At 49.8% G+C, this 17891-nt stretch overlaps 1 long non-coding RNA gene across 1 annotated transcript; it reads left to right on the top strand.

Moving 5' to 3' along the window:
- Window positions 1-830: 830 nt before the first annotated feature.
- Window positions 831-14458, top strand: LOC133764433 (uncharacterized). The gene is made up of 4 exons (XR_009866448.1): window positions 831-948; window positions 11651-11833; window positions 11972-12016; window positions 14225-14458. It is a non-coding gene; the product is annotated as an uncharacterized LOC133764433 (long non-coding RNA).
- Window positions 14459-17891: the final 3433 nt, after the last annotated feature.

Below are 17891 nucleotides of genomic sequence, written 5' to 3'. Positions count from 1 at the left end.
GACAGAGAGAAAGGTCTTCCTTTTGCCGTTGGTTCACCCTCCAATGGCCGCCGCGGTTGGTGCACTGCGGCCGGCGCACCGCGCTGATCCGATGGCAGGAGCCAGGTGCTTATCCTGGTCTCCTTTGGGGTGCAGGGCCCAAGCACTTGGGCCATCCTCCACTGCACTCCTGGGCCACAGCAGAGAGCTGGCCTGGAAAGGGGCAACCGGGACAGGATCGGTGCCCCGACTGGGACTAGAACCCGGTGTGCCGGCGCCGCAAGGCAGAGGATTAGCCTAGTGAGCCACGGCCTTCACATCATTTTGTAAGTGAAGAGATTGTTTTTAGACTCCGCAGAATGGACAGGCAAATCACATTCCCAGGTGAATGCTGATTTATTAATTTTCATGCTGAGTAACCACCAGTGGGACCAGAACACCGTCGCCCATGATCAGCCTGTTCTCTCCCAGCCGGAAAATCTTCACGGGAAGCCAGATCATAATGAGAAGGCTGCTTGATGAGTGCAGACAGAACCAGGTAATTAGGGAATCTGAGCAGCCTATGTCCGAGCAGGTGTGGCTGGAGGTGCTTCCCTCGCTTTCAGGATGTCCTGAACCTGCCAAGTGGGAGGCATGTGTGCCTGTGCTAGGGCATCCTTGAAAAGCAAACCCACTAAAATCGGCTCACCCGTAAGCCAAGCCAGCTAATGAGCCATTTAGCTAAAATTGGTATTGGTCAAAACACTTCATGTGTGATGGAGAGGTTTCCAGAGCTTTCGGAGTGTTTTTCTCCTAAGGTGACTGGTGACTGCTTTGTGTTGTGCAATTCCTTCCTCTGGTTTTGTTTTTCTCTTCCTCCCTCCCCCACAACCTCCACTTCAAAGGTATTCCTGCCCTTCTGTCCACCTCTCCACCTTCATCCTCCCCCACCAGTGCCATCTCCTAGAGCTGAAGACTGGCGACTGAGAGGTGAGCCAGGGCAGCCCTAAGCCGGGGAGTGCCCGGGGGGTACAATGCGTGGAGCAAATCTCTACTGAAGTTGGGGGAATGTGGCGGGACAGGGGGGAGCCGAAGGCCAGGAGCCAGACCTTCCAGATGACTTGGAACACCAAGACCAAAGCAACAAGAGCAAGGTCATCACCTGCAAGCCACACCCGGAGTCCAGGCTGGGACTGAATGGAGGTGGAAAGGAAGGAAGTAGACAGTAATAGTTATTTGATATTCCCATTGCCCATGAACTATCTTATACTTTTCTATTTATCTAAAACTGCAGTATGTGGCTTTTGGAAGAATGTATGCAATGTTGAATTAGCATCGATCTACAGTTGCTCAATTCAGAGGTTGTGTTTTAGTTGTGATTCATCAATTTGCCTTTTTTTAAGCTTTTCCTTCCTACTGCATTTTGTCTGCTTCTCAGACTTTCTTGGACTGAATGTCATTATTCAGAAAATTACCGTAAGTCCAGTCTGTGACTCTGTAGTGAAGCATTGCTGTGTTGACAGTGGGGGTGAAAAGGTGAGACACTTTCATCAGAAATATTTGATGCTTTGTGGATCTTCAAATTTTGTGACAACTAAATGATGATGTAATACTGGACTGAAAATATTAGTTGCACTAAAAATAATTAGGATTTTTAAAAAAGTATATGTTTATTTCTCTGGGTGGGGAGGAAGAGAAATAGAGAGAGGAAGGAAGAAAGAATTTCCACCTGTTGGTTCATTCTTCAGCTGCCTGCAATGGCAGGGCTGGGTCAGGCAGAAGCCAGGAGTCAGGAACTCAGTCTGGGTCTCCCACGAGGGTGTGGCAGGGTTATAACTACTTGAACCATCGCCACTGCCTCCCAAGGTCTGTATTAGCAGGAAGCTGGAGTCAGGAGCCAGAGCCAGCTGTTAAGCCCAGGTACTCCAATGTGGGCTATGGGCATCTTAACCACTAAACTAAATGCTTATCCCACACACTTATTTTTAAAGTTCCTTTTAATCAAATAAAGCTTCCACGTAGTCTCATCCTATCATTGGTATTTTAGCTTAAAGTTCAGATAGAAGTAGCTTTATATAAAATGACTTAAACTGAAAGTGCTTATAAGTGGTCAAATAGAAAAAAAAAGGCCAAAAGTTTAAAAAGTCTTAGAAACTATTCTGCTGGGTGTTAAATACTGTTCATTTGGTAACTATGCATTCTGGATGAAGGTTTTAGGGAAATTAAGCCATAACTGACAATATTTCCTCTGAATGAATTTCTAAGCCAGCACTGTCCACTCAAACTATGAGCTGCATATGGAATTTTCAGTTTTCTACTATCCACATTGGAAATGTAGATAGGAGCAGGTGAACGTAATATAAGTAAATAATGCTTGATTTAACCAGTATATCAAAAAATGTTACTGTTTCAACACAATCTATGTTAAAATTATTAACAAGATGATTTGCACTCTTTCATGCCGTCTTTGAAGTCAGTGTTAATGTCATTCTTAAGGCATGTCTCTGTTTGGACGATCTCGTTTCCAGTGCTCACAGCTCTGAGTGGCTTGGGGCTGCCTAGGACCCGGAGCTGTTGTGGTGGGTAGCTGTCTATCACTCTCCCTCACTCTGATCCTCTGCCTCTGCCTTTGCTCCCATGCATCTCCCTCCCTTTTCAGATAACAACAGTCTCATTATATTTTTTCTGATTAGAAAAATAGTAATATATGTTTAGATAGGCACTCGAAAGGGAAAAAGTAAAATGGAAATCAACTGAGCTTATAATCACCAGTTCTTTCAGTATTGCAGACATACACTTATGAAAATGGAATCATATAATACATGTCATTTTCACTTTGCCTTTTACAAATAATACATCACGCACATACTTATATTAAACAACATGGATTAGCTTCACCGTTCTTCACATTCTGTCTAGAGTTCCCTATATGCATTTCCTAAGCTTTTTTAAAAATATTTATTTATTTGAAAGGCAGAGTGGCAGACAGAAGGGAGACAGAGAAAGAGAGAGAGAGAGATCTTCCATCTGCTGGATCACTTCCCAAATGACCACAATTGCTTGGCCTGGGCCAGGCTGCAACTAGGAGGTCTCCCATGTGAGTGGAACCCAAGTACTTGGGCCATCATCCTCTGCTTTCCAAGGTGCATTAGCAGAGAGCTGGGTGGAAAGTGGAGCAGCCGGGACTTATATGTGCTGCTGGCATCGCGGGAAGCGGCTTAACCCGCTGTACCACAACACCAGCCATTCCCATGCTTTTTATTATCAGTCTCCTACTGTTGGATAATTAGGTCGTCTCCAGTTTTTCACTCTTATCACCAGCACATCAGTAACATTCTTCTTATACATACTTCTTTGCACCATATCTCATTCTCTCTCTTTTTTTTTTTTTTTTGACAGGCAGAGTTAGACAGTGAGAGAGAGAGACAGAAAGAAAGGTCTTACTTCTGTTGGTTCACTCCCCAAATGGCCGCCACGGCCAGCACACTGCGCTGATCAGAAGCCAGGAGCCAGGTGCTTCCTCCTGGTCTCCCATGTGAGTGCAGGGCCCAAGCACTTGGGCCATCCTCCACTGCCCTCCTAGGCCACAGCAGAGAGCTGGACTGGAAGAGGAGCAACCCGGACAGAATCTGGCGCCCCAACTGGGACTAGAACCCGGGTGCTGGTGCTGCAGGTGGAGGATTAGCCAAGTGAGCCATGGCGCCGGCCAACATTCTTCTTATACATACTTCTTTGTGCCATATCTCGATCTCTTCTAAGGAGTTTCTGAAGTAGGTCAAATTTTGATGGCCAGGGCTGGATTGTCTTTCAGAAGCTTGTGCAATCCGCATTGCTCACAACAGGGCAAGGGAGTGTTTGTCATCTGACATCTTGTTTGGCCCTGCATGTTAGCAATCCTTTTTAAGCATACCCATTTTACTTTGGATCTTCCTAATTTTGCTTTTAACACTCTAGAAATATCTTCACATCCATTGTAATACACAGAGATGTTCCAAGTGTTAAGTGAGTTACGCACTAAATATCTCTAACTGATTTTAAGTATGAGGGGGGATCTGGCCTAGTGTATCAAACAGGGTGGTTTTGATAACTTGCAAATAGGAACAACTCAAAATCTATTTTTTAAAAAAATATTTATTTTATTTATTTGAAAGGCAGAGATAGGGAGAGAGACAGAAAGAGATCTTCCTTCTGCTGGTTCAGTCCCCAAAGGACCACAGTGGCCAAGCTGGGCCAGGCCAAAGATAGGAGCCTAGAACTCCATCCTTGTCTTCTACGTGGGAAGCAGAGATCTAAGCACTTGGGCCATCTTTCGCTGCTTTCCCAGGAGCATTAGCAGAGAGCTGGGTCAGAAGTGGAGCAACCAGGACTTAATGCATGCTCCATCACTGTGCTATAACACCGGCCCCTCAAAGTCTATTTCTGGCCTTGGACCCAGTGCAGCTCATCAGGGAGTGTTGTGTTTTAGAGATACCAAAGGACTCAGGCTGACAGGTTCAAGCTTGCTTCTAGAATCACTTTATCAGATGGAAGAAGACTCAGCATACCATGCTCTGGTTCTTGTTGTTTTGTTTGTTTGTTTAAGATTTATTTATTTGAAAAGCAGAGTGATGGACAGCAGAAGAGACAAAGTGAGAGGGAGGGAGGGAGAGAGGGATAGAAAGAGAGAGATAGAGAGAGATTTTTTATTCACTGGTTCACTCCCCAAATGGCCACAGCAGCCAGGGCCAGGCCAGGCTTAAGGCAGGATCCTTAAATTTCAACTAGTCTCCCACCTGGATGGCAGGAATCCGAGTTCTTGGGTCATGATTCACTACTTTCCCAAGCACAATAGTAGGGAGCAGGCTGGGAATTGGAGCAGCCAGGACTTGAACTGGTACACGGATGTGGCATGTCGGTGTCTCAGGTGGTGGCTGGCTTCACCCTGTGTGCCACACCTCTGCCCCCATACTCCAATTCTTAAAGATTCTACCTCAACAGACACAAGTCATTGTGGCTCCCATTTCATTTCCCAAAGCCAACCTCAAGGAGACACGTCATTTCAAAGGGAGTAGAAAGTACAGACCCACCGTACACCTGCCAGACAGGACTCTGGGAGCTGGAGGAAAGGAGGCCAGACCCATATTATTATCCAAATGTCACAGGAAAGAGCAGGGAGACTTAGTTAAAACAGCAACAGCAACTACAAAAACTCAAGACCGGTAGGGGATTAGAATTATCTGGGTGGTAATTTAGGCCTTTCTTATGTTCTCTGTACTGTATCATATATTGGGAGCATTGGCAACATTTCCAGAAAAAACGGTTCCAGGTCTTAGAGTCAGCGTGGGTTCCCTTGATTCCTAAGAGCAGATTTTACACTTCTTGTTTTATCAGTCAGCACCTCCTAAGTATTGTGCGGTTGGGGAGCCCCATATTATGTTGTGGAGATGGGGAGCCCTGGCCGGTTCAGAGAGACCCTCCCAGCTAGACTCAGTCCAGGTGCCTGTCTCCCTGCATCTCCAGGAGACATAGGTTGAGGAGAACAGGTGCGCAGGGTTTGCTGAAAGACGGAAAGACAGTACACATGCAGAAGTGAATTCAGGCACCCTCAAGAGAGAACACTGCCCCCTCCACCCTCCAGGCTGGAGTCATCTTTTTATAGCGGAGGGGTGGTGCTCAGGCCAGACCCTGACTGCAAATCCAATGGATTTGGGGTGGGGCTGCAGTGCACATGGTGGTTTCCATAAAGGCGTCTTGTGGCATCTAGAGCATGATGGGGAGTTAGGCTTAGCTTCATGATAAAGACTGGGTGTGTTGAGCCTTCAGCCAAGTTCGATTGGCATGGAAGACGATGGAATTTGGGTGGTGCACATGGCTTGGGTATTGGCAGTCCTTGGCTCCTTATCCCTTCCTGACTCCCAGCCTTGCCCACATCAGTATCACTGTGTCTTGTCTTTGGTGGGCCTTCCTGCATCCCAAGTGAGCAGCTGTGCCTGGAGTCACTTCTGCTGTGGCCATTGTCCTGCAGAAGTGCCTACTGTGACGCCCTCTTCATAAGGCAGATACTTTGGCCCATCACTGGTAAATATAACATTATCCTTGCTTAGGGGATGTTTGCTTACACACCGCCTACACTCTTTTCATATTTCAATGTGAAGAGTTCTAAAGGATATTATCTTAGGGCTGGCGCCGTGGCTCACTAGGCTAATCCTCCGCCTGCAGCTCTGGCACCTTGGGTTCTAGTCCCAGTTGGGGTGCCGGGTACTAGTCCTGGTTGCTCCTCTTCCAGTCCAGCTCTCTGCTGTGGCCTGGGAGGGCAGTGGATGATGGCCCAAGCGCTTGGATCTCTGCACCCGCATGGGAGACTGGGAGGAAGTACCCGGCTCTTGGCTTCGGATCGGCACAGCGCCGGCCGTAGCAGCCATTTGGGGAGTAAACCAACAGAAGGAAGACCTTTCTCTCTGTCTCTCTCTCACTGTCTATAACTCTACCTGTCAAATAGAAAAAAACAAAGAATATTATCTTAGGGGCCGACACTGTAGTATGGTTGGCTAAGCCTCTGCCTGTGTCTCTGACATCCCATACTGGGCGCTGGTTCAAGTCCCTGCTGCTCCACTTCCAGTCCAACTCTCTGCTATGGCCTGGGAAGACAGTAGAAGATGGCCCAACTTGGGCCTTTGCACCCATGTGGGAGACCTGGAAGAAGCTCCCGGTTCTTGGCTCCTGGCTTTTGGCTCCTGGATGCGATTGGCGCAGCTGCGGCCATTGAAACCATTTGGGAAGTGAACGAGCAAATGGAAGACCTTTCTATCTCTCCTTCTCTCTGTCTGTAACTCTACCTCTCAAGTAAGTAAATAAAATCTTTAAAAAAAGAATATTATCTGGAACAGCTGTGGAGGTCTGCATTCATTTTGTATTTTACCATAATATTCTAGGAGACTCAAATTTGTGCAGAACCTACTGACTGTCAGATACTGTCCTAAGCACTTGAATTTTTTTTTTTCAGACATTTCTTCGTCATTTTTTTTTAAATTTTTTTTTTAATTTTTATTTTTGACAGGCAGAGTGGACAGAGAGAGAGACAGAGAGAAAGGTCTTCCTTTTGCCGTTGGTTCACCCTCCAATGGCCGCCGCGGTAGCGCGCTGCGGCCGGCGCACCGCGCTGTTCCGATGGCAGGAGCCAGGTGCTTCTCCTGGTCTCCCCTGGGGTGCAGAGCCCAAACACTTGGGCCATCCTCCACTGCACTCCCTGGCCACAGCAGAGAGCTGGCCTGGAAGAGGGGCAACCGGGACAGGATCGGTGCCCCGACCGGGACTAGAACCCGGTGTGCCGGTGCCGCAAGGCGGAGGATTAGCCTGTTGAGCCACGGCGCCGGCCGCACTTGAATGTTTTTATCCTCATTTGCTCTTCATAATGAAAACGAGATGGAGGTTTGTCATTCAGAAGTGTAATTGTCCAATCCGAAATGATTTTCAGGGGCCAGCACTGCTTCATAGCCGGTAAAGTTGCCACCTGCAGTGCCAACATCCCATATGGGCATCGGTTTGAGTCCCAGGTGCTCCACTTCCACTCTCTGCTATGGCCTGGAAAAGCAATAGAAGATGGCCCAGGTCCTTGGGCCCTTGCATGCACATGGGAGACCTGAAGGACGCTCCTGGCTCCTGGCTTTGAATCAGCCCAGCTCTGGCCATTGTGGCCATTTGGGGAGTGAATCAGCAGATGAGGGATTTTTTTTCTCTCTTTCTTTATCTGCCTCTGCCTCCTTGTAACTCTGCCTCTCAAATAAACAAATAAATCTTTTTTTAAAAAGCGATGATCAAAGTAAAGAAGGGATTTCTGGTCTCAGGTTTCTGCATAGGGGTGGTAACTTAATCGTGGGTCCCTTTAATTACTGTCATGGAGAGTCTTTCAGCCCCTTCCAGTTATTTTTAACCTTTAAATGTATGTTTGGAGCTGGTGTTGTGGTACAGAGGGTTAAACCACTGCCTGCAATGCTGGCATCCTATACAAGTACCAGTTCAACTCCTAGATGCTCCTCTTGATCCAGCTCCCAGCTAATGCACCTGGGAAAATGGAGGAAGATAGCCCAAGTACACGTGGGAGACCTGGATAGTGTTCCTGGCTCCTGGCTTCAGCCTTGTCCAATTCTGGCCAGTATGACCATTTGGGGAGTAAGCTGGCAGATAGAAAGATATCTCTCTTTGTCTCCCTCACTTTCTCTGCAACTTTGCCTTTCAAATAAATAAAAATAAATCTTGGGCCGGCGCCACGGCTCACTAGGCTAATCCTCCGCCTTGTGGCGCCGGCACACCCGGTTCTAGTCCCGGTCGGAGCACCGATCCTGTCCCGGTTGCCCCTCCTCCAGGCCAGCTCTCTGCTGTGGCCAGGGAGTGCAGTGGAGGATGGCCCAAGTGCTTGGGCCCTGCACCCCACGGGAGACCAGGAGAAGCACCTGGCTCCTGCCATCGGATCAGCGTGGTGCGCCGGCCGCGCAGCGCGCCTACCGCGGCGGCCATTGGAGGGTGAACCAATGGCAAAAGGAAGACCTTTCTCTCTGTCTCTCTCTCACTGTCCACTCTGCCTGTCAAAAATAAAAAATAAAAAAAAGAAAGAAATAAAAATAAATCTTTTTTTAAAAATGCGTTTAACCATCCTTGTAGGATTTGGAAATTGGAAATGGCTACTGAACTTGAGTATATATCTTTTTTTTTTTTTTTTTTTTTGACAGGCAGAGTGGACAGTGAGAGGGAGAGACGGAGAGAAAGGTCTTCTTTTGCCGTTGGTTCACCCTCAATGGCTGTCGTGGCCAGCACGCTGCGGCCGGCGCACCGCGCTGATCCAAAGCCAGGAGCCAAGTGCTTCCCCTGGTCTCCCATGTGGGTGCAGGGCCCAAGGACTTGGGCCATCCTCCACTGCACTCCTGGGCCACAGCAGAGAGCTGGCCTGGAAGAGGGGCAACTGGGACAGAATCCGGCGCCCCGACTGGGACTAGAACCCGGTGTGCTGGTGCTGCAGGCAGAGGATTAACCTATTGAACCATGGCGCCGGCCTTGAGTATATATCATTTGGGATTCTTTTGATTGTGAAAAACAGATAACCCAGCTCATCCTGGCTTAAGGGAAAAAAAAAAAATAAACAGAGAGGGAGAGAGAGAGAGAGATGAAAAATAAGGTGGGAGAGACTTGTTGGCTTATATAACTAAAAAGTACACAAAAATTATAGCTCCAGGTATAGTTTGTTCCAGGAGATCAAATGCTGTCACTAGGCTCAACTTTTACTCTATTCCTTGGCACTTATTATTCTAACATTGACTATACTTTTAGGCTCTAAGTGGTGGCAAGAAAGCTTCTAGTGTCTTTTTGTTTTTCCAGAATTAAGTCCAGGAGAAAAGATAACATGCTTTTTCAGCAGTTTTATAAACATTTCGTTAGATTTTATTGGGTTTGATCAGGTCAAAGTCCATTGCTTTAGCAGTCCCTCTGCATTGGGGACTGTGGTGCTCTTGTCCTCACCTGAGTTAATAGCCAGCCTTGGAATTAGGAAGGTGCCACCTCTCTCTTCCCACATGGACTCCCATTTCCCTCTAACTTTATAGGGGTGTGTGAACAAATAGGAAAGGTGTAAATGTTTTCATGTCCACATATATCATGAAATGATCACCACGTGAGCCAGTTAACATATCCATCACATAACCTCTCATGACTGCTGTGTGTGTGTTTGTGTTGAGAACACTGAAGCTCCTCTGCATTAGCAAATTTCAAGTAGAAAATACTATGGTCTCTGTGCCATGTCTAGGCTTCTGGAACTTACTTTTCTTGTATAACTCCAAACCTTCCTGTTTCCCTTCCCACCCCAGCCCCGGGCCAACACTGTTTTACTTCCCAGAGGGGAGTGGAGGAGGGGCTTTACCCATTCTTAACGAATATATTTAAAGCGCCAGTGACTAGAGATGCTGCACACAGAGACGCTGTTACAGAACTCTCATCTTCTGTTTGGTCTTCTAGAAGGTTGTATACAGAAGTGTCCTGGCCACTCCAACGGTCCCTCACACACTGTCTAATCCTACAGGTTCCCCTGAAAAGGAAAAAGTCTCGTCAACTGGGTGGGGAGTGCTAGAGGACATTTGATCCACACAGCACAATTTGTCCAGGGCCCTCTTTTTTAAAAAATTTATTATTTATTTGAAAGACAAAGGCGGGGAACAAGGACCTGAGTACTTGAGCCTTCACCTGCTGCCTCCAGGAAGCTGGAGTCAGAAGCAGTCAGGACTCCGATCCAGATCCAGGCGCTCTGACGTGGGATGCAGGCATCCCAAGGTGGGGTGTAACCGCTGTGCCTCCTTCCGGCCCTTTTGTATCAGGGGAAGCCGGTCACTAATGAAGCATGAAATACCTTCACCGGAATTGTGATGGCTCCGGAAGTAACGCTCCTAGTGGGCCCTTCAGAAGTGTAGCTGAAAGCAATTCCAGACAGGTGGGGAAGAGAAGTTGAGCACCGCCCCACTGTTTGAAATCCCGCTGGGATGCTTACCTAGCATGGGGTCAACGCAGCTCTGGGCCTTGTGTAGCCCAGGTCTCCAGAGCCAGCGTAGTAACCCAGAGCTCCCTGCAAAGATGATTGCTGTTGCTGAAAGTGAGCATACGCAGGGCGGGGGAGCAGCCCTCACAGGAAGTCCTTGTTTGCCCTCGGAGTCCTCGCGCAAAGGGCAGGACCTCGGTGCTATTTATCCAGAATGCCCAGCACCTGCTGCAGGCCTGGCCCACAGTAGGTGCCAACATCTGCTGGGACGAAGAACAGATGGACGGACTGGGCTAAGTGAGGACCAGGTCCAGCAGTCTCCGCTCCTGCTGGCCTGGTGTTCACACATGCACAGTGCTACACTTCAGCCATGAGGGACAATGTGACACAGGCTGCAGAGAGAGCACAGGCCACATGCTTGGGAGTCAGACACAATCTGGGTACTGACTTTGCTCTGCTACTTGTTAACTGTGGAACCTAGAGCAGTCACTGGATGTCGGAGCTTCTATTTCCACACATATTAAATGGGCGCAATGAAATGTGCCTTGCTTGGCTGTCAAGATAATGAAATCAGATAACACCTCTAAGTCTGCGCCCAACAGATGAGCTCCTCTGGGATTCCACAGGCTGCAGATGCAATGCTTTATTTAACATTTTTTTGAAAGCAATTATTTATTCAAAGGGCAGAGAGACCGAGAAAAACAGATCTTCCATTCACTGGTTCACTCCCCAGATGGCCAGCTGGGGCGTAGCCAGGAGCCTGGCACTCAATCCAGGTCTCCCATGTGGGTGGCAGGGATCCACATACTTGAGCCATTACTTGTCACCTCCAGGGCACGATGCAATGCTTTAGACTGAGAGTTAGCTCAGGAGGAGCAGCAGGCATCGCTGAGCCTAGGGCTGGCAGCCTCAGGAATCCTGATCCGCGCTCCTGGCTGCTGGCTCGTGCAGCCATCAGAGCTCAGCGTTCCTCTGGCAGGTGTGCAGGCCGTGAATCATGGGCAAAACGCTCAGCAGTCACACGTGTGGGCACGGGCCAGGCTGTGATGAGGTCACACTGAGCTAGCAGCAGACCCGCTGGAGTTACAGCTGCATTCACAGCAGGTGAGGAACAAAGGGGAGCTTCATCTGGGTCTAGTCGGGGCCTCCGGGTGGCTGGGGCTTCCTCGCTCATCAGGGCCTGTTTCTGTTCTGCAGGGATGCACCCTGGCTGCAGAGTGACTTCACGGGAGCCATCGTGACTGTTGAATTGGATTCAGGCAAGATGCACCACTGGGCAAATTTTATTATGAGCTCTACGTGCCAGGAACTTCCAATATCTGTCATCTGAGAAAGCCCCAGCGTGTTGAGACAGGAGCCAAGCTCTGCCCTGTAAGCCAGGTGGGTCACGGTTCTGTTTGTGAAAGTTTAGTTGCTCAGAAATGACTGATGGTGCTGCGTAAGATTACTGAATTACACCTTTGGTAACCAGTCATTCACTCGACAAACATTCATTTCTCTGCTTTGCTTTCCTCCTAGGTGAAACCAAAGCACCGAGGGCACCTGTATGTGTGCCCACTATGGGTAAGAAGCACGGCACGCTTCTCTACAGCCTTCCTCTTCCTGTTTGCTCCCCTATTCAAAGGCGTCTCTGCAGAGGAACCCTGGGAGGAGGGAGGCGTGATGTTTGTTGGTGGTCCCCAGGGCTCCCTTTGAAAGTACTGAGGTGACCCCAGTTCCAGCACAGAGGCCTGATTCCCATGCTGAGCACGAACCCTTGAGACAAGGTGCCCAGTGCAAGCCGTTGCTCAGCATCTTTGAGCATGCACTGTTCCCACCCTCAGAAAATGGACAGTTCAGATAGCAGCCACCGGAGGAGGCCAGCGGCTTTAGCCACGGGAGAGTTTCTCATGTAACAGCTACTCAGAGAGTCCCACTCTTCTCCCTGAGGTCTATGACCATGACCGCCAAGCACCCAGGGAAAAGATCAAATTTCAGTGTTCCTGGTACACGGGGCACGGGCCACCCGGAGCTGCTGCCAACAGTTGCCGCCCAGAGCCGCTCTGTGTTCCAGAAGTCGGCATGGTGTGGAGATGCTGAGCTCAGAGCTGGAGGGGAAGAACTGGGGCTCAGAATCCCAGCTCTGCCGCTCGCCTGCCAGGTGACCCTGTCAGGTGGCTGCTGCTTCCTTGTACACAGAACAAGGGCTGTCCTTGGAGTCACTCCCAGCTCCAACCTTCTAGGAGACCCACTAAGCTTTGAGTGTCATTCCCAATTCTGGGAACAAAGTAATGACTATTCAAATTAGCATATCCTTCGAAACTCTGAGCAGGGATTACAGACATTTGGCACTGGGTAGCAAAATCTCAGAGCTGTGGAGTTTCACTAACGCACAAAGTCCCCAGAACCACTCCCTGTCACTAGTTTTTAATGTGCAATTCTTTGACAGATAATTTCATCATGTTGGTGTGTCATGATGCTTTTATAAAACAACTGCTCTGTGAAATCTATTAGCAAACTCTCCTGCTTTCCATTATTATTCATAGTAAACAAATAGCTCCAACTGTTTATTCAGGGCATACAATATACTGAGCGGCTTTGGCACTGTGCAAAATGTTACCTCATTAGAACCTCCCCATAGCCCTGCTATTACCCCCAATTTACGGTTGAATAAACTGAGGCTCTGAGACTTTGCCATGGTCACATCATTAGGATGAATCAGGCTCAGTCTGACTTCCAAGTCCATGCTCTTTTCTTATGGCTTGAAATTCCAGTGTTTTGTATCACTCCCGACCAGATCATCATCATCAACACACATTTGCCAAGCAGAAGGCAGAGGTGACATCATGAAATCTAGGAGGCAGATCCTGTCTGTGACTCTAACAGCATAAAGGAATGAGTGTTCATAGGGAGCACTGGTAGGAAAAATCCCTAGGGATTCTGAGAAAGCTTTGTTGCTAAATTGCAACTTCATTTGGATACGAAAGAATAAGGAGCTGAAAAAATTCAAGGAAAGCAGAGAGAAGAGGAAAGGCACTGGGTATGTGCTGTTCTCAGGACCGTGGGTGGCCAAGGCTGCTGGACACTAGTGGAGAATTTGGGGAGCAAGAGACATTTGTGGGGAGGAGATTTGGGCCTTGGGCACCAAGTAAGGACACAGTCTCCCAAGTAAAAATTAAGCAAGTACATATATGTGGGATGTCTTCTTTGTAGAGAAAGAAGTGGACACCTGCTATAGAGATATCAGATTGTTTTCCCTACAGAAAAATAATGATTCAGATTCAGACATTTTGCTGATGAAAAAACAGCCACTTGGAGACCACATGTAAACTCCATGCAACCCTCTTTCACATTTGCTTGGTCACACTGACAGAGCTGCCTTCCATACCAACCAGATAAGCGCTTCTCGGCATTTACCCACAGAACTGGGAGGACCCTTAGGGTCGGCATCCGAGGAGAGCTGAGGTTGCCTCTTGGAATGCCTGCATCCCACAGCAGACTGCCTGGGCCCTCTGTTTCTGACGCAACTTCCTGCATCTGGAAGGCAGCAGACGATGGCTGAAGTAGTTGGATCCCTGCCACCCACATGGGACACCCAGACTGAATTCCAGCCTTCTGATTTTGGCCCAACCAAGCCCTGGCTGTTGTGAGCGTTTGGGGAGTAATCTCTCTACATCTCTCTCTTTGCCTTTCAAATAAAGTGAAAATAAATAAATGGGAGTAAACACATAACAGTCAACAAAAGGTAGCATAGTGGCATGATGAGTGATTTTTTTTTTTTTCTTTTTAAAGTTTACTTTAGGGGGCTGGAGCTGTGGTGCATTGGATTAAAGCCCTGGCCTGAAGCACCAGCATCCCATATGGGCGCCAGTTTGAGTCCCGGTTGCTTTACTTTTGATCCAGCTCTCTGCCATGGCCTGGGAAAGCAGAGGAAGATGGCCCAAGTCCTTGGGCCTCTGCACCCATGTGGGAGACCCGGAGGAAGCTCCTGGCTTCGGAACAGTGCAGCTCCGGCCATGAGGCCATCTGGGGAGTGAACCAGGGGATGGAAGACCTCTCTCTCTGTCTCTACCTCTCTCTGTAACTCTTTCAAATAAATAAAATAAATCTTTAAAAAAGTTTACTTTGATCTTAGTGTTAAATACTAATTTTTAAATTTTTTTATGAGTCCAAACATGTTGAGACTCTCAGAAACACTCTGAATTGAATATTAACTAAACTACTTGATTAGAAATTATTTCAGATTAAGAAAACAGTTCATTCAAGAAAAATACTCAGGGCTGGCATTGGGGTGCCCCAGGTTAAACCTCTGCCTGCAGTGCCAGCATCCCATATGAGCACTGTTTGGGGTCCTGGCTGCTCCACTTCTGTTCCAGCTCCCTGCTAATGGCCTGGGAAAGCAGCGGACGATGGCAGTGCTTGGGCTCCCGCACCCACGCGGGAGACCCAGGTGGAGTTCCAGGCTCCTGGCTTTGTTGGGGACCATTTGGGGATGGAATCTCTCTCTCTCTCTGTAACTGCCTTTCAAATCTTTAAAAATCGCAATTAGGAGATGGCACACCGGCTTGCTGGACTAGGGTTCTTTTGGAACCTAAAGAGCTCCTGTTCATCCCTCAAAAATCCCTCAGGCGCGGTCCTTCGTTGCCGGCGATGCTGGCGCGTAGTGGGCACCACCCGGGCCGGGAGCCCGCGGACACGGAGGCCCCCTCGGCCTCGTGCTGGATTCGCTCCCCGGGGCAGGCCCCAGGGCCCAGCTCGGGACGCACTGCGAGCTCTCCCCGGGCAGGCAGGGCCGGGCCGCGGGGGCGCCCTGGGCGGAGACGGCCCCGGGGAGGAGGCGGTAATGAGGCCTCAGGAGGGCTCGCCGGCCCGCAGGCTCCGACGCCACGACGAAGGCTCCAGGGCGGCACAGCGGCCTCCGTCGGCCGCGTGGGGGGCAGAGGCCGGAGGGGGGGGGGACAACAGGGAATTTGGGGACGAGGGCGCAGAGCCCGGGACCCCCGTGGAGCAGGGGCGGGGAGGAGGAGGAGGAGAAGAGGGAGGAAGCGCGGGACGGCGGGCTGCGGGGCGGCCGGGGGAAAGCGGGAAGCCGGCGCAGCCGTGCGCGAGCGGTGGCGGGGCCCGGGCGAGCGGCTGTGGGACGGGGCAGGTGCGGCCGCCGCCACAGGGGAAGGCCAGGCCGACGCCGAGGGCGCGCTCCCGGGTCCTCGCGGGCCGGGGAGGGGCCCAGGGAGGGGGGAGCGGGCGGAGGCGGGATCTGTCCCCCTCTTTTCTTCCACCGCGGCGGTTCCTGAGCACAGCGCTGGGCGCCGCCCTAGGCTACCCAGGGCCCGGCCTCGCCGAACTCACCTGTGCAGTGGGGTTGCTTGGGCCTACGCTACCCTTTTTTCTTTTTCTTTTTTTTCCCTGGGGGGAATTCAATGGAATGATGTTCACAAGTAAAACTTTGGAGCCCGGCACAGAGCACGCACTCCCGAGGGGGTTGCCAGCCGGTGTTCGGGCCGTCAGGTCGGGAGGAAGGCGGCCCTGGCCACGCGGGAGCAGAGCGGGGAGAGCCTCCCCGGCCGCGGTGCCATCGCGTTCCTGCCGCGCCCGCTGGACTGGGGCTCCGGGCCGGGCCTGGGAGGCTCCCCGGGGAGGTCCGGGGCGCCTCTCGCCGCCGCGGCACAGCCGGGAGCCCCGTGCTGGTTCGGACCTTGAGCGTACCAGCGACATCCCCGTATAGCCTTCTGTCACCCGCCAGGCGCGATGAATGGCTCACTTCAGGGTTCCCGCTGCTCCTCCAGCACCTGTCTGTTCCAGCCCTTAGGAAACGTAGCAGGGGTTGGTTACGTGGTGCCCAGCTATGTTACCCCTCCCCACACCTCCCAAAAAAGGTGAGTTCTTGAAGGCAGAGGGCAGGTTTTTTTTTTTTTTAATCCTCTGGCCTCACACTCCCCAGGGGGTCTGTGGCGAGCTGTTTCCCCCCCATTGGTGTCTGCCCGGCTCTCTGGGAGCCTCCAGTGGGGGAGACTCCCCTTACACAAGGTCTTTCCTCTCCCTCTTTGTTTTCTGGGGTTCACTTGGCAGCTCAGTTTGTGATCTGCGCTAGGAAGGAGTTTCTGGGTGCTGTAAGTCAACCTGCCCCTGAGTGAACCTAGACCATCTAATTGGGTAATGTGTGCCGGAGGGAATCCTCAGCCGCCCCCCCCCTTCTGTCTTCCTTCCTTCCCCCTTCCCTCCCCTCCCCTCTTCTCCCTTTCCATTCTTTCCTTTTTTTAGCTTTATTTACTTGAGAGGTAGAGTTAGAGAGAGGGAGAGAGAGAGAGAGAGAGAGAGAGAGAGAGAGAGAGAGAGAGAGAGGTCTTCCATCCACTTCTTCACTCCCCAAATGGCTACAATGGCTGGAGCTGGGCTGATCCGAAGCCAGGACAGGAGCTTCTTCCAGGTTTCCCATGCAGGTGCAGGGGCCCAAGGACTTGGGCCATTCTCCATTGCTTTCCTAGGCCATAACAGAGAGCTGTATTGGAAGTGGAGCAGCTGGGACTCAAACCAGCACCCATATGGGATGCCGGCACTGCAGACGGTGGCTTTACTCACCATGCCACAGCACTATCTCTCAAAACTGTACATATTTGTGGGGTACTATGTGATGTAGCCCATGTGTATGTTGTATAAAGTCTGATCAGGGTAAATATATTTATACTTTCAAGCATTTAACATTTCTTTATGGTGAAGACATCCAAAAGTTATATCTTCTAGTTTTTAAAATAGAAAAGTTTACAGTGCACAAACATTATCTGTCTTCACCCTACCGTGCAATAGAAGCCCAGAACCACTATAATGTAGTACCTGTCAGTGGAATTTTCCTAACCCCTCCCTCTGCTCTTGCCTGCCTAGTCTTTGATAATCCCATTTATGTTTTAAACTTCTATGAGATCATCTATTGTTTTAGACACCACATGTGGGTGAGATCATGTGATGTTTGTCTTTCTGTGCTTTGCTTACTTCACTGAACATACTGACCTCGAGTTCCACCCGTGTTATTGCGAATGACAGGATTGCACCTTTTTATGGCTGAGTAGTATTCGGCTGTGTACATGCACCGCATTTTCTAGGTCACCCTCATCAGTTGATGGACACCTGGGTTGTCCCGATTTCTTGGCTATCATGAACAGCACTGCAATATACATGGGAGTGCAGACACCTCTACGACAGATGGATTTCCTTTTCCTTGGATATATCCCAGAAGTGGGATTGCTGGATCATGTGGTAGTTTGATCTTTCGTTTTTTGAGGCACCTTCATATTGTTTTCCACAATGGCTGTACTAATTTACATTCCCACCAGCAGTGCACAAGTGTTCCCCTTTCTCCACATCCTCACCAACGCTTGTTATCTTTTATCTTTTTGACAATACTGTCTTATTGGAGTGAGGTAGTTGTGGTTTTGATTTGCATTTCCCTGATGATTAGTGATGT

The sequence above is a fragment of the Lepus europaeus genome, chromosome 7, assembly GCF_033115175.1.
Source record: "Lepus europaeus isolate LE1 chromosome 7, mLepTim1.pri, whole genome shotgun sequence".
In the NCBI taxonomy this organism is placed as follows: domain Eukaryota; kingdom Metazoa; phylum Chordata; class Mammalia; order Lagomorpha; family Leporidae; genus Lepus; species Lepus europaeus.
The sequence above is the reverse complement of the archived record's forward strand: the minus strand, read 5'-3'. Positions and strand labels throughout refer to the sequence as shown.